Source organism: Eretmochelys imbricata, chromosome 7 (genome assembly GCF_965152235.1).
Source record: "Eretmochelys imbricata isolate rEreImb1 chromosome 7, rEreImb1.hap1, whole genome shotgun sequence".
Taxonomy (NCBI): domain Eukaryota; kingdom Metazoa; phylum Chordata; order Testudines; family Cheloniidae; genus Eretmochelys; species Eretmochelys imbricata.
The window spans coordinates 81,039,938-81,052,090 of NC_135578.1; positions in this window are offsets into that span (position 1 = coordinate 81,039,938).

Sequence of the window (12,153 nt, forward strand, 5' to 3'; positions counted from 1 at the left end):
ATGTGGACGAGGAAGAAGATGATCCCAAGCAATTCATAGTAGAGGACCAGTTCCTGAAGCATCTTCACAGCATGCAGTGCCATATCTGGGTTTGGAAAACCAGCATGGATTGGTGGGAAGAGATCATTCTGCAGAGTTTGGATGACTACCTGCGATGAGCTGAACTAACCCGGGAGCTGCAGAAGCAGTCCACTGACATGCGGTGCCCCATACTCAAGAACAAGCTGATTGCAACTGTCATCCAGAAGCTATCCACTCCTGAATGCAGTTGATCTGTATGAACCAATTTGGTGTGGTGAAATCAGCTTTGGGACCATTGTCATGCAGGTGTGTGATGCCATGGAAAAGGTACTGTTGCACTGGGTTAGAACATAAGAATGACCATACTGGGCCAGACCACTGGTCCATCTAGCCAAGTATCATGTCTTCTGACAGTGGCAAATGCCAGTTGCTTAAGAGGGAATGAACAGAAGAGGCAACCATCGAGTGATCCATCCCATCATGCACTCCCAGCTTCTAGCAATCAGAGGCTAGGGACACCCAGCTCATGGGGTTACAAACCTAACCATCTTGATGAATAGCCATTGATTCTTCCATGAACTTATCTAGTTCATTTTTGAACTCTCTTATAGTTTTGGCCTTCACAACATAGCCTGGCAATGAGTTCCACAAGTTGACTGTGCACTGTGTGAAGATGTACTTCCTTTTGTTTGTTTTAAATCTACTGCCTATTAATTGGGTGACTTCTGGTTCTTATGTTATGTGAAGGGGTAAGTAATGCTTCCTTATTCACTTTCTCCACACCAGTCACAATTTTAAAGTTACAAAGTTTGGTAATGCTCAGGAGGTTACTGATGGCTTTGCACATAGGGGATTCCCAAACTGTATCGAAGCAATTGATGGGACCCATGCATACTATTTGCCCCTCCCCCCACCATTAGGGCTTAGAATTCATAAACAAGCAGGCATATTTCTCCATGGTGCTCCAAAGGCTTGGTTAAATTCTGGGTGGTCAGGAAGGTTCCACAATGCTAGGATCTTTCAGAACTCAGCTCTATTTAAATTAATAGAGAAAGGACTGTTTATTCCTGGAAACACTATGGACGTTGATGGTGTGGTCATTGCTCTTGGGGGACCCAGCTTACCACTCTGCTTCCCTGACTAATGAACTATTCACAGGCCTCTTGAACAGAAGGAAGGACCAGTTTGACTACAACCTCAGTAGTTGCAGGATGACCGTGAACAGTACATTTGGTTATTTGAAAGGTAGACAGCACTCTGGAACAGGTTGGTCACAGCAGAAAAAAACATGCCAAAGATTATACCAGCATGTTGTATTTTCCACAGTGTTTGTAAGAGTAAGGAGGAAAGCAGTGGGTGTGAGCTAAAGTGCAAAGATTTGCTCAGCAGTTTGAACAGCCAGCAAGGCATCCAATACAAAATGCAAACAGCTGGGGCAATATTGTCAGTGGTGCCTGTTCTTATTTTGAGTTTCAGGCCTGAAATTGTGCAGTTGGACATCTAGCTGTTAACCCCTGGAGGGAGGTGGAAGTATTTTGTGTAGTTCAGTGTTGTTTATGGTGGGTGGAAATACAATGTTGTGGCAATTCCTATGGTACCTTGTGTCTTTGCCAACATGTTTGTAAAACCTTATGAATTAGTGCAAATATTATTTTAGGTGTAAAATTAACTGACTCCTTATGAATGAATTTTAATTTTTTTTTAATTATTAACCAACCTATTATGTAACAAACAGATGAAATGCAAAGTAATGCATATTGGAAAACATAATCCCAACTATACATATAAAAATGATGGGATCTAAATTATCTGTTAGCACTCAAGAAAGAGATCTTGGAGTCATGGATAGTTCTCTGAAAAATCCGCTCAATGTAAAAGGGCAGTCAAAAAAGCAAACAGAATGTTGGGAAATATTAAGAAAGGGATAGATAATAAGACAGAAAAAAGACAGTTACCTTTTCCATAACTGGTGTTCTTCGAGATGTGTTGCTCATGTCTGGAGGATCATGTGGGAGTCTTTCAGGCCATGCAGTTTTATGTCCGTCTGTTCCGCAAAAAGAGACTTGCCATCAAACGGGAGGTCCTGCAAGGAACTCTGTGCCTCACTGGACAGCCCAGACAGCAGGAGCCACAACGCCCTTCTCATGGACACCATGGAGGCTGCCTTCTGTGGCACTGGCAGAGCAGGCTGTCTGGCCTGACCCATCGATGGACGACTGTGAAGAGAGGCCGGGCTGACATACGACCTGCTGCTGTCCCCAGACCGGGAGAAGTGGCGGCACCAGGATCCTGACGTGGAGGAATGATACCGCCTGTAGTAGCTGCTCTGCGATTGGCTCCAGCGGGCGGATCCATGACAGGAGGCAATGGCGATTGACGCCCAGGGCTGTGGGAGCAGTGCCGTGGTGGGGTCCTGGAGCGAGACGACGAACAGGAATGGTGTCAACGTTTGTGTCGCGACTGGCTACTATAGCCCCTCTGAGACGAGGACCTTCAGCGTCATCTGCCTCAGTCCCGTCGGTGTCCGCTCCTCGAGGTGGAGCAGTGCCTGAAGTCTCTGTCAGTCGGAACCCAGCCAGACAACCTGGTGGGGGTCGACGGCGACCTCCATGGACTACGCATGGGATGGTTGCTGAACGGCGAACGGCATTGGGAATATTCCCGCGACCGATACCAAGTCGAGGTGAATGCAGAGATCCCAGCGGCAGTTTGCCTCTGGACTGTGGGGCCAACATTAGCAGTGCTGGAACCGGCATGCACATAACTTCCTGGGCCACTTGCAGGGCCTCTGGCATGCAGGGCATCTGGACATCCAGGGAAGCCTGCTCCAAATGGGCCGGGCTACTCTACTCGACCTGAGTCAGAGGCCTAGAGGCCGATGGGGACCGAGGACTGCCCAACGTGGGTCTAGCCTCTCCATCAGTCTTGCTCTGGTGCCGCAGTGGAGAAGGCCTCTTCTTAGCCTTCTTGGCATGCCCCGCAGATGGGGAGCGATGCCAACTGGTAGATGGCAGTGGGGGGTCACTGCACACCAACATCGTGGTACCCGGTGCCAATTTGGAGCAGTGCGCTGAGTTGGGGTCAACGCCGACTCCATCAGGATGGCCTGGAGCCTAATGTCTCTCTCTCTGTCCGAGGCTTGAACGATTTGCAAATCTTGCAGCAATCGCTGAGATGGGTTTCACCCAAACAGTGAAAACAGTCCACGTGTGGATGACTTACTGGCATCGGTCGCCTACAAGTGTCGCATGTAAAACTTGCCCCGGCCCAAGCGCACTAACTAATCTAAACTAAAACTAATCAAATTAACTACAGGTATCATACTCTGAACGAACAAGAGTTCTGGGGAAGAGCTGCAGCAAAGCTGGAGTAGATCAACTTGGAAGCACTTTCACTGGCGGCAAGAAGGAACTGAGGTTGGGGGGAGCGCGCAGTGCCCCTTATACCGTGCCATGGAGGCGCCACTCCAGGGGTTGCTAGGGGCGCTCCCCTACTGGTACTGTTATGGGAAAAACTTCTGACATCGGTGCATGTGGTGAGCACGCATGCCTATTGTGGAATACACATGAGCAATCACTTGAAGAATATCATCATATTGCCTCTATATAAATCCATGGTATGCCCACATCTTGAATACTGCATGCAGATCTGGTCGCCCCATCTCAAAAAAGATATACTGGAATTGGAAAATGTTCAGAAAAGGGCAAAAATTATTAGAGGGTGTGGAATGGCTTCTGTATGAGGAGCAATTAATAAGACTAGGACTTTTCAGCTTGGAAAAAAGGGGGGATATTATAGAGGTCTATAAAATCATGACTGCTGCGAAGAGAGTAAATAAGTGTTATTTACTTCTCATAACACAAACACTAGGAGGTCACCAAATGAAATGAATAGGCAGCAGGCTTAAAACAAACAAAAGGACACATTTTTTCACACAATGCATAGTCAACCCGTGGAACGCCTTGCCAGGGGATGTTGTGAAGGCCAAGACTATAACAGGGTTCAAAAAGGAACTAGATAAATTCATAGAGGATAGGTCCATCAATGGCTATTATAGATTTCATAGATATTAAGGTCAGAAGGGACCATTATGATCATCTAGTCTGACCTCCTGCACAACGCAGGCCACAGAATCTCACCCACCCACTCCTGCAAAAAACTTCTCACCTATGTCTGAGCTACTGAAGTCCTGAAATCGTGGTTTAAAGACTTCAAGGAGCAGAGAATCCTCCAGCAAGTGACCCGTGCCCCATGCTACAGAGGAAGGCGAAAAACCTCCAGGGACTCTTCCAATCTGCCCTGGAGGAAAATTCCTTCCAGACCCCGAATATGGCGATCAGCTAAACCCTGAGCACATAGGCAAGATTCACCAGCCAGATACCCAGGAAAGAATTCTCTGTAGTAACTCAGATCCCACCCCATCTAACATCCCATCACAGGCCATTGAGCCTATTTACCATGAATATTTAAAGATCAATTAATTGTCAAAATCATGTTATCCCATCATACCATCTCCTCCATAAAATTATCGAGTTTAATCTTAAAGCCAGATAGGTCTTTTGCCCCCACTGCTTCCCTTGGAAGGCTATTCCAAAACTTCACTCCTGATGATTAGAAACCTTCGTCTAATTTCAGGTCTGAACTTCCCAATGACCAGTTTATATCCATTTGTTCTTATGTCCACATTGGTACTGAGCTTAAATAATTCCTCTCCCTCTCCGGTATTTATCCCTCTGATATATTTATAGAGAGCAATCATATCTCCCCTCAACCTTCTTTTAGTTAGGCTAAACAAGCCAAGCTCCTTGAGTCTCCTTTCATAAGACAGGTTTTCCATTCCTCGGATCATCCTAGTAGCCCTTCTCTGTACCTGTTCGTTTGAATTCATCCTTCTTAAACATGGGAGACCAGAACTGCTCACAGTATTCCAGGTGAGGTCTCACCAGTGCCTTGTATAATGGTACTAAAACCTCCCTATCTCTAATGGAAATACCTCGCCTGATGCATACGAAGACCACATTAGCTTTCCAGAGATGGTGTCCCTGGCCTGTTTGCCAGAAGCTGGGAATGGGCGAGAGGGGATGGATCACTTGATGATTACCTGTTCTGTTCATTCCCTCTGGGACATCTGGCATTGGCCACTGTCGGAAGACAGGATACTGGGCTAGATGGACATTTGGTCTGACCCAGTATGGCCATTCTTACGTTCTTCCACTGAAATGATATACTAAAAAAGAACCAATCTTGTCTAATTACAAATGTAACCCTTCTGCCCGTCAGAGTTGGCAGCAACAAGGGCCGGGTTCACTATCTAGGGGATCCATTCGAATAACACAATGCAAACCAGCTCGAGCCCCCACCCAGTGACCTGGGACAAATATATACCACCCCCGCTGGGCGCCTCCAAGAGGCAATACTTCCCCTCTCGCAAGCACATAGTCTGAGTGTAGCAAAAGCCTTTTAATAACAGAGAGAAACAATGTGGCATTATGTTGGGGAAACACCACCAACAGGATTCATAACACAACCCATGAGCAAAAAAAACCCCCACCCCAAGCAAATTGGGGCATGCCCTTTTCCCTTTGGTTCTTGAGTCCAGCAACCCCAAATCACCCAAAGTCCCAAAAGTCCAATGCCCCAAAAGTCTCTGTCCCTGGTCAGGGCAGCCCCAGAGTTCGAAAGTTTATCTGCGGAGCTTTACCTCCCAACCTGGGTGGAAATGGGACGGGGGTAAGAGGCACCTTACATGATCTGAAGCTGACCGCCCCATAGCTCCATAGCAGTGCTCCGCTCCGCCAGCCACCCCACGAACTCCTTCGCTCAGCTGCGCTCCGCTCCGCCAGCCGCCCCACGAACTCCTTCGCTCAGCTGCGCTCCGCTCTGCCAGCCGCCCCACGAACTCCTTCGCTCAGCTGCGCTCCGCTCTGCCAGCCGCCCCACGAACTCCTTCGCTCAGCTGCGCTCCGCTCTGCCAGCCGCCCCACGAACTCCTTCGCTCAGCTGCGCTCCGCTCTGCCAGCCGCCCCACGAACTCCTTCGCTCAGCTGCTCTCCGCTCTGCCAGCCGCCCCACGAACTCCTTCGCTCAGCTGCTCTCCGCTCTGCCAGCCGCCCCACGAACTCCTTCGCTCAGCTGCTCTCCGCTCTGCCAGCCGCCCCACGAACTCCTTCGCTCAGCTGCTCTCCGCTCTGCCAGCCGCCCCACGAACTCCTTCGCTCAGCTGCTCTCCGCTCTGCCAGCCGCCCCACGAACTCCTTCGCTCAGCTGCTCTCCGCTCTGCCAGCCGCCCCACGAACTCCTTCGCTCAGCTCCACGGCCCACAAGCAGCTCCTGCCATCCACAAACTGCTCCGCGTCGAACTGCTTCACCAGCCCGTCCGCAAGGCACTCCGGCCGTCCCGCAAACTGCTCCACAATATATCTTCAGGCTCCCCCACTACTTAACACAACACTCAGTGATTTCAGCTCTTAGGTGAATTCAGCTTGTAGTAGGGGAGCCCCAGTGCTGGTGCACCGTCAGCCCAAAATGAGCTCAGCAACCTATAACTAGACTTCTAATGAAATCAAAATTAGCTCTGATATTCCACAGTGGAGAGAGGAGGAAATGCAATTAGCATGTAAGGCCCTCACCAAGGGGCCCATGCCACCAAGTATTAATACTTGTCCCCAGCCTCTCTCTATTCACACAGTTTTGGAACCCATGACCCTTGCCTAGCGAGTGCTACTTAGTTGATGGTGAATCCCTCCATCATAACAAAAGGCCACATACAGTTCCAAGCACAGTTCCCATAGTCAGGGTAATAACAATTTATTCTTTCTGCCCCAATAACAGAGACACTGGGGATCCCACAGCAGCCAAAGTGACCATTTGGGCAGCTATGGTCTCATTCTAGGCGTGGTGGGTGTGCCTATGCAAATGAGATCGGCCCCTGAAGTTCTTTTCCACAACTTGCCACACCTCACCACCAGATGTCAGGGTGGAGCTCATCCTGACACTGCTTACACAAAGAACACTTTCATCAAACCAGCAGTGAAAAAACAACAACAACAAAATGTAACAGTGCCGTGCAGGGCACAATGCAAGTGAGGTGTTGGGCTTAAAGTCACAGGCAAGTATACATCTTGGCTTTTTCTCTTCTGTTTTGTGGAACTTCGGACATGGAGTGCCATGTCAAAGTTACCAGAATGGTAGAGGGATCAAAAGACTGCTGGCGTCCCAAGTGCCATAGTTCTTGGTGTCCTAGGCTGGGGTCTAGGAAGGGAATGTCCTCTGGGAGCAGTGGTGCAAGAGTGGGGTGGGGGGTGTTTGTTTACAGTAGTCTGTGCTGCATAACATGGCTGGATGCTGGTCTGCAGTACTGCATTGCTGGTAACATGCACTGCAACAGGGCCTTTTGGCTTTGCGTTGCCTCTGCATCTTCTTGTCTTTCTCCATTCTGCCTTTGGCCATGGCAACGTTTTCTCTAGCACCTGCCATGCTGTCCTTTTGCCACTGCAATGATCTCCTTGGAAAGCTCCTTATCAGTTTCCCTCCCTGTCTTCAGTTATTGCTTCCACCTCTCCACTTTTTCTTCTTTTTTTTTTTTGGACTCTGTAATGATGTCTGGAAACATTTTATCACAAGTTTTCCCATTTTCTCCCCCTCACATTTGTCAGCTGCTCAGCCTTACTCCTCAGTATCTGGCCAGTGCAGTGCCATAGCTGTGGGGTTATTATTATTTATTTTTAAAGGCAAGTAGTTGTTATTTGTTTATATTCTAAGAAGGCTGTAATAGCATTCTTTTTTTATGCATTTCTGGCTTTTCCATTCTGAGATTCCTCCCAGACTTGGGGGAATCTCAGAGACAGTAAGTGATGTGTGCACTGGGATTTTTGTCTATGCCGTACATGCTGTGTGGTTTTGCCATTGTGACTTGGAGGCTGGGGTGGGAATTATCTTCATCATCTGGATTTGCATTACCTTGGAGCTGCTTATATGGTATAGGAGGGGTTATCAGGTGAATCTGGGGGTGAGCTTAACAGTACTCTACATCCCCTGTAGGCTGTCCTGACTCTGGATGATGATACATTGAGGTGGGTGACTAGCAGTCTGTGACTGGCCTTATTCAAAAAAAACATTCCAGCAAGATACACTGTGAAATGATTCACCAAGATGGTTGGTTCCCCCTCCCCCGCAAAGTGGAAGGAAGTCATGAACTATACTGGAGGGAAAGGCTGTGTGGCTTTTCCTCATAATCTCCTAACAAAAACGAAGCAATTTCTTAGCCTTAAATTTTGCTTTCTCTCCCGCGCAGACATGTTGAAAGTGCAGAGAAAAATAGATAGGGTCCTGCGATGATTACTTGAAGCATTCACTGATACCAGTCTGTAAGGATGCATGTTCCAGGGCATTTACAGAAGAGCTGTACTCTTTGTGGCTTTACAGGCATGCAATGTCCATGTCTACCTCATGTAAAATGAGAACACCAACCAAACTTCTTTTCCTGTAATCACTTTCTGCATAAACGTTACATTTCACACAAAATAATGTTTTCCTTATTTGAATCTCTTATGGGAGCGGGTGAGGTAGAGACTGCCATTGTGTCATGCTGGCCGCCATATTGAGGTGGTGAACACATTTTATTTTTGGTTGTGTATGGTTTTGGTGTGAGGTTTTTTTTGGGGGGGGGCGAGGGGCACATCCACCAGGGACAACAGCTGAGGGAAGGGGGAAAAAATAGATACATGGACATGTCCCTTTCTCAGCATGGGCCTGAGAACAGTTGGTAGTTGGGGCTTTAGCATAAGATGAGACCATTTGTCCAGCCAGAGCAGCCATCACTTTGGAAAGGGGTACCACTGTGGGAGGAAGAGAGGTGGGAGAATGGACAGCATGGGTCAAGGGACAGACATGGACATTCATCTGCAATGGCTACAGCCATGGGGCACCCGGAACAGAAGCTAGCATGATAGTATAGCATTATAATAATAATAAATTGTAACCCTTCTGCCAGGCCAAGTTGATAGCAGCAAGGGCCCGGTTCAGTACACAGGGGTTCCCTCTCATCAAAGCAATTGCAAAACTGGCTCGAGCCCCCACCCAGTGATCTGGGAAAATCTTACACACCCCCTGGGTGCCTCAAAGAGGCAATACTTCCCCTCTTGCAAGCACAGTCTCGGTGTAGCAGAGAATCTTTAATAACATGAGGTAAACGACATCAGCATTAAATTGGGGAAACACCACAACTAGTGTTCTTTAACCAAACCATGAGCAAAGACCCACCCCAGCAAATTGGGCCACATCCTTTCCCTCGGGTTCTTGAGTCCCAGAACCCAAACATCTCTTGAGTCCAGCAATCCACAAATCACCCAAAGTTCAAAAAGTCCAGCCCCAGAGTTCAAAAGTTCATCTGCAGAGTGTTGCTCCCCAGTCTGGCTAAAACGTGCCTGTGTGTGGGGGGAAAGAGGTAAGGGGCACCTTACGTGTTCTGAAGCTGACTGCCCCACAGGGCTCTGCTCCGCTGTCTCACGACCGGCTCTGCTCTGCACAGCTCGCCGTCTCACGAACACTTCACTCCGCCGTCTCAACAACAGCTCTGCTCAGCTGGCCGTCTCATGAACACTCCGCTGTCTCCGAACAGCTCCGCTCTGCACAGCTCGCCTCGCCATCTCACAAACACTCCACCAGCCTATCCACGAACAGCACCACTGCACACTAGTTCTTCCGGCTCCCCACTACTTGACACAGTGCTCAGTGATTTCAGCTCATAGTAGTGGGAGCCTTAGTGCTGGTGCACCATAAGGCCAAAGTGAATTCAGCACAGTACCTGTAGCAAGATTCTTAATAGACCCAAAATTAGCTCTGACATTCCACAGTAGAGAGAGACAGAGGTACAATTGGTGTTTCAGGCCCTCACAAAGAGGCCCACACCACCAGGTACAAATACCTGTCTCAAGCCTCTCTCAATTCACAGAGTTTTGGAACCCATGTCCCTTGCCTAGCGAGTGCTACTTAGTTGATGGTGAGTCCCTCCATCATAACAAAAGGCCAAGTACAGTTCCAAGCACAGTTCCCATAATCAGGGTAATAACAATTTATTCTTCCCACCCCAATAACAGAGACACTGGGGATCCCACAACAGCCAAAGTGACCATTTGGGCAGTTATGGCCTCATGCTAGGCGGGGTGGGTGTGCTTATGCAAATGAGATCAGCCCCTGAAGTTCTTTTCCACAACTTGCCACACCTCACCACCAGATGTCAGGGTGGAGCTCATCCTGACTCTGCTTATATAATAATAAAACTTAATAGTAAAATAATTTTAAAAATTAAAATGTACGTGTCAAGGTTCCCTCCATAGGATCAGCCTCCTCCATCCTGTTTTGGGTTGCTGTCTGGGAATCAAAGTTAGTTGCTGCAGGGCAGGAATCAGTCTTCAGCCTGGCTGGCAGCAGGGTCCTGAGTCCCAACAGATCAGACTTTCCAGAGAGATCTCTTCACTGGCCTCCTTGTGCTCATGAGTCTTGCTGGTCATCCTTGGGGAGGAGGGGTATGTGGAGTGAGATTGCAGGCAGCAGCTTCCACACTCTGCCTGGGGTAGGTGGTCCAGTAGTTTGATAAAATCCTGTCCAGTTCCTCTAAAAATTGGCAGGTTACCTGTCCCCTGCTAGATGTTTTCCTCCTGTCCCTCATTTTAACATAGGTGCTCCTGAGCGGTTTGCTTTTTATCCAGCACCATTTGGTGTATCAGTCATGGACCATAGCAGACATCAGCCTATCAATAACTACAAAATGGTCTTTACTGTAGTGGCTGGCCACAAAAGATTCCTGCCCCAACAACTCTCCCCAGAAGGCAGTGAGACCCAGGGTCTCGGTGAGACTTCAAGCTGCTGCTCAAAGCACATTATAAGGCTTCTGAAGTATTGCAGGTATTGTGATTAAACAGGAATCCAGGACCAAATAGACAAAATCTGACTATGCACCAGCGTATAAATGGGGGAGAGGACAGCCAGGGATAATTTGGCCCCAGAGCAGGAGAGGAGGCACAGGTAAACAGACAAGTCAGTAACGGTCACCCGCAAAGCAGTGTAGGACAGCCAGTGGAAGACTGCCAAAGTAGTTCTTAGCAACATTGTGTGCCCGCAAACAACAGAGTCACTTTGAAACAAAAGTTTGCACTTGAAACGAGACTCCAGAGTTTGCGATAAATGCAGAGTTAGTACACTACAGTGAGTTACGCTGTGTATATGAAAGCATTTTCAAAGTGGATTAATGTGAAAAGTTGCAATTAAACCAATCTTGTAGACAAGTCCTAAGTCACCCTAACCTCTTCCTTTCAGAGCGTAAGGATATATTCTCCATCATTCTCAATCTTTCATCTACTGTTGACATCAGCTACCTACTTCTTGAGTCTAGCACTGGGCAAAATGTTTTTGTTGAAAAACTCTTTGTAAAAAAAAAAATTGGCTTTAAAATCCAAATGGAAATTTTTTAAATTTTAAAATTCTCCAAGTTTGTGGATGAAATACCAGAAAATCAAAAAAGTTTTGTTAAAAAATGTTGGCTTTCCTGTTTCAAAAAATCTGAAAGAGTTAGTGAAAAATTTTCAAATACTGGATATTTTTGGGGAAGAGGATTCAATTTTCTACTGAAAAACTGGAATAAATTGTGCAAAATTTTTGGCCAGCTCATCTTGACACGACTTGGACTGCTAGATCTCTGTCCTTTCCTGAGTCATCATCTGTCTTGCTATGTGATCCCTCAGCATTATATTCATTATTTCCTCCCCCTCTTTTGGTACTCCCCAGGGCTTTTCCCTTGTTGGCCTTTTTCCCACTTATGATATTATCTGCTTCTCTAACCTTCAAGTACCTTTATATGAATACTCTTCTCCTCTGACCTCTCCCATTTAGTCCATGTGCACAGTTTCTTATCTCTCGCTGATAGCTCCTCCTAAATATGGTGCCATTTTCTTTCCCAATAAACACAGCAAAAACAACCCAGCATTTCTTTCCTCTCCCCTCCCCCCACCCAGCTTCCACCATTGCTACCCTGTGGAGGAGCTGCATCAATGCTAGCCCAAAGTTGAAGAATTGCTAAAAATTCTCACAATTCTCAGTGACTATTTCTTTTAAAAAAATTTCTTTACAGCTATA